The sequence below is a fragment of the Microtus ochrogaster genome, unplaced genomic scaffold (genome assembly GCF_000317375.1).
Source record: "Microtus ochrogaster isolate Prairie Vole_2 unplaced genomic scaffold, MicOch1.0 UNK6, whole genome shotgun sequence".
Lineage (NCBI taxonomy): Eukaryota > Metazoa > Chordata > Mammalia > Rodentia > Cricetidae > Microtus > Microtus ochrogaster.
Genome location: NW_004949104.1, coordinates 3,577,383 through 3,582,546, shown reverse-complemented (window position 1 = coordinate 3,582,546; position 5,164 = coordinate 3,577,383).

The window sequence follows — 5,164 nt, the reverse complement described above, 5'->3', positions numbered from 1 at the left end:
AAAAAAAATGCCAGAAAAAGAGAGAAAAAGACCATCATGTAAAACCACATCTACACACTTAGTTGAAAAATAGCCCTTTCAGTCACAATAAATTCAGTAGTACAACTTTCACTTAGCTTTTGTGATTGTACAAATTACATCAACGCTAACATGCAAATGAAGTTTTATGTTAAATATTTAAAATACAGTCACCTTAGTGTCATTGAATTTTATTGATATTATTAAACTCTATTTCTTCCTTAGTTATTTAATACATCATTTGACTTTTCCTTAGCTTGAATGTCTTTATTTAGATATGTTTACTAATTTTACACTAAAAGTTAAGTTAGGAAGACCAACAGCTCATTGACAGTGGCAACTGCATGGTGACTTTTAGGATAGCCTAGGTTACATAAGAAAAAGTTTCACAAAACAATAGCAAATAAGCATTATAGTATAGTCAATAAAAATAATTGTAATATATATGCACAGAGTTAAATTGAACCTACCCTAAAATAGGAGAAACAAGTTTTGTACAACAGATACCATCAATTAAAAAGTCAAGAACAAATAATGGGTTCTTCTTTTAGAACTGTTAGCCAATGAGATCTCATAGAAAACTACACAATAGATGCTCTTGTCAATGCTCTTGGCTTATGGCTGATAGCTTCTGACTCTTAAATAAAATCGAGTTTCTTCTAACATCTAAAAACTGATAATAGCTATGGCTTGAGGCAGGATTTTATGCCCATCTTCCCTCCTCCTTCAGACTCTATGGCTGAAACAACTTATAACTGAACAGGAAGAAATAAAGTTGTCCTGGAACCTTCATCTCAGCTGGCTAGATTTCATAATGCTGGATTCTGCATGCCATTTGAGAACAGTAAATTGAAGATATATTTTGCACTCCTTCCTCCCATGTCTCTGTGATCATTGTGTAAGATGAGTGGGATGACTACAGAGGTGCTAAGTGACTATGAGACATCAGTGTCCTCTGCACACAGAAGGACAGCCGCACATACTGGTTGAGACCATATCCAGGATTGGATGTTTTTAGACACTCATTTAGCAGCACACGCTCATACTTTATACAAAGTACTTTAGAGCTCAATAAGAAAATGAATATTCCACTAAAAGGTGCTTAAAATATCTGATTGGACTCCATACAAAAAAGAAATTGACAGGCAAAAAAAAAAAGAACATGAAAACATGCTCAATGATCAAGGGAGTAAGAAATTACATATTTAAATAAACTATATCTCCACATGACTCTTAGAGGGACCAAATTCTAAAAAGTTACACATCAAATGCTAGCAATAGTGAGACCAACAGAACTGTCAGTCACAGCTTTGGAAATTATTTGCAAATGCACTGTGGATAGCAATTGGGGGTTTCTATTATAATTAATACTTTCTTAACATTTTTGTATAGTAGTAATAGTTTAGTGTTTACACTTATAAGTTGAAAATCATTTCAACTAAAAATGTAAACGTATGTTTGTTACAATTTTTCACAAATACCAATAAAATTTTCCAGATTTCTTTCAATGGCCAAATGAATACTCAAGCTTGTAATATACAAAGATCATACAATGTTTTCAGCACTTATTAAGAAATAACTCTCAAATTATGAAAACTCATGTCAGTATTAAGTTCCTTAATGGTGTCTACAGTGTTTGTAGTGGAAATTTTACAAGAGACAAGGGTTTGTGCATGCCTGCAAGAAGGGGAAAGGTGAATAATATACAGACATTATATTCATTTTTATTCTAAAAATGTAATAAATACACTGTTAAAACATATACACTGAAAAATCCAAATGATGAACTACACTTACAATGAAAATATGATACTATGCCCAAAATAGAAATTAGTAGCTAAACAATACAGAATAATTGAAAATAGTAAAATATAAAATAGTTATTTCTATTTCTATTCTAAAAGCATGATACTGCTTTTCCAGTCCTCCAAGGATTATGCTAAAGAGAAACACCCATAGGTTCTTGGTAGGAATATGAATTGTTACTAATCCTTTAAAATTTATTTTGAGAAACATATAAAAATATATTTGAGTCAATATTTACTTATTAAAATTGTCCCAAAATATAATGGGAAAAGTTTAAAAATTTATAAAGTATTTAATATAGGGTTTTCATATTGGACAAATATAGATTTATCTATTTTCTCTTGATTAGATGAAGGTCATTAAATTTTTATGTATATATGAATAAAGATTTATTTAAACTTTTATTATTTTTTTTGCAAAGGAAAAACCTTGGCAAGAATTTATACCATAAAGCCATAAAATGCTGTTTACCTTATTCTTCTTACTCAATTATTAAATCAGGAAATACCTAATGTCAGCAATTATAGGGATTCTATCCTTGCTGCATTATATTACCCTCAACTAGCAATCATTTTAAAGACCAATAAAAACTCTGTGTAATTTCCAGTTCTTTTATGGATTACTATGGAGATATAGGAAGCCAATAATCAGGTGGTAAGCTATGGGAGTTTTCTTATATAAACTGAATTCTTGATTACAAATATTGTTCAACCCTGTCTCATTCCAGAGACAGTTACTTATGTTATTGATGGCTCATTTAAAGATAAAGGAGAGAATCACAATACAGACACCCATCAATCTATTAATACTTATTTTTCCTCAATACACCTGTGGGAACTGGATATATTAATTATCTATTATAGTTCATTCAGAAACCCTTAAATATCATTTCAAGTTTTGAAGGTGTTGTACCACTATTTCCAATTATAGACTTGTTCTTGTGCACTATAATGCCCCCAGTTTTATTGAAGAAGCAAATAAGCAAACTGATGCATTAACCCAACCAACTTTACTTCTCTAGAAAAATATTGGGAAGCAGTTTGCAGCTGTCTTTACAGATGGATCCACTTAAATATTATGAATTCTTTAGTTCCTGAGTTCCCAAGACATCAAGCACAATAACCACAGAGGAAGAGGAAAATCACAAGAAAGATAGCAATCCTCCAGTTAAAGTACAAACGGAGATCCAGCTCCTATTATCTTTCTAATATCTCTGTGCTTGTAATTCAGAACTGTAATAGATTTACTCATTAATCTGAAAAGGGGACTATGTTTAATTTTTTTCTTCGGATTTTACTCATTTCCCATTTGCTGAGGACATCATAACATTTGTATTCCTATTAATGGCAAATATACTCCTACATTATACAGGATACCAGAATTGGTGATCATATGGGTATCTTTTCAAGCTAGTCTCTAATTTTTTATGATCAATATAATAATGCAACCAATAGTACTAGATATAGTTTTGATTTCTGCTCTTAGTAGCAGATGGTTACAAACAATCATCTTTAGCATTTTTAGAATAATATGTTTTAATTTGCTTGTTTATAGCATACTTATTTAATGACAGTTAAATTTGTCTGCAACATCACAAATCAAAACACTCTGGATATTCTGCATTTAGAAAATGAAAAGATGGGAATGATGTTGGAACATGGTCCAACAATGGAGTAATGTGAAAATTCTGAGTACTTGTATTAAAACACAATTAAAGCAAGACAAGTCACTTGTGACCTCTTTTTCTGCAAAACATGAAATTGCTCTTACAAGGTGTTTTCATCCTCCTTCAAAGTTTAGCAGATAGGATTGAGTTTACTTAAGATTATTCATTAACAGTGTTTTTTTTTGTTTGTTTCTATGTCTCTATGGAAAAACATTTTTTTTGCAACATACACCTTGTTCATCATCAAATTTGCCTACCACATGTGGCTTGCCCTTGTGATTGTATACTTTACTTATCTGACTTCTCTATAACCTCAGTGTATAAATTACCTGATGCTCTGAATAAAATTGCCTAATACATGGGGATTTAGTATAACCCATGTATCAGCTTCATCCCCCTAGCTCCCACAGCCTCCAGAGTAGTAAAGAATGAAGTTATCTTCTTTTGTATTTGGTTAAAATATTCTATTAGTCCACTTGCTTCAAAACATGCTTTAATATTTCTTTCTTCAGTGTTTGTCTGGATGACATGTCTATTGACAAGAAAGGGGTTATTAAATCTGCCACTATCAGTGTAAGAGGGTCAATATTTAATTTACACACTAGCAATGTTTTTTTAAGGAACTTGGATAACATTATGTTTGTAGCATAGAGATTATGAACTGCAATGTCCTCTTGGTGGATTTTTCTTTGAAGACTATTTTATATCCTGTTGCAGAATATTTGTGTGCTCTTTGTGAAGACTTGTCATTTTGATTGGTTTAATAAAGAGCTGAATGTCCAAAAGCTAGGCAGGAGAGAATAGGCAGAATTCCTGGGGGAAGAGAGAACTCTGGAAGAAAGACAGGTGGGCAGACACAGCAAGATGCAAAACAAGTTGGACATACAATACAGAGGAGAGATAACTGAGCCACACAGCAGAACATTGAATATTGGAAGTAGATTAATCTGAGTTTTAAGAGCTAGATGGGAACATGCTTAAGTAAAACATCATAAAAATACATCTCTAGTCATTATTTGTTGGCTGGTGGTCAAAAGATAGTCTGACAAGAAAACTTGTTAGGTTTTGTGGAAATTCCTTGCTTTTATTGATTCATGAATAAAGAAACTGGCTTGGCCTATAGCAAGCTAGAAGGAAGGCGGAGTCAGAGAGAAGCCATATAGTCTGCCGGAGGGAGACTCTGGGAACTTTGACTGGTAAGCCATAGCCACCTGGTGATATACAGATTAGTGGAGATGGGTTAAATTGATATGTAAGTTAGCCAATAAGAAGCCAGAGCTAATAAGCCAAGCAGTGTTTTAATAAATATAATTTCTGTGTGGTTATTTTGGGTCTAATCAGCCAGGAACAAATGAGCAGACCCCTGCAACAGTTGTGGTGTGTTTCCCTAGCTCTTCTGATTAATTTAGGTTTAAAGTCTCTTTTACCAAAGGTTAAATTATCTATATCAAATTGCCTCTTAAATCCATTGGCTTGGAATGTATTTTCCTTCCTTTTACCCTAAACTGGTATCTATTTTGATGCTAAAGTGTGTTTCTGGAATCAGAAGCATGAATCCTGTTATGGCATTCTTTATGTTAGTCTGTGTATTTTCATTGGGAAATTGAGGACACTTATTTTGATAAATATCAATTGGCAGAGTTTGATTCCTGCTATTATGTAGATTTGTGTGTG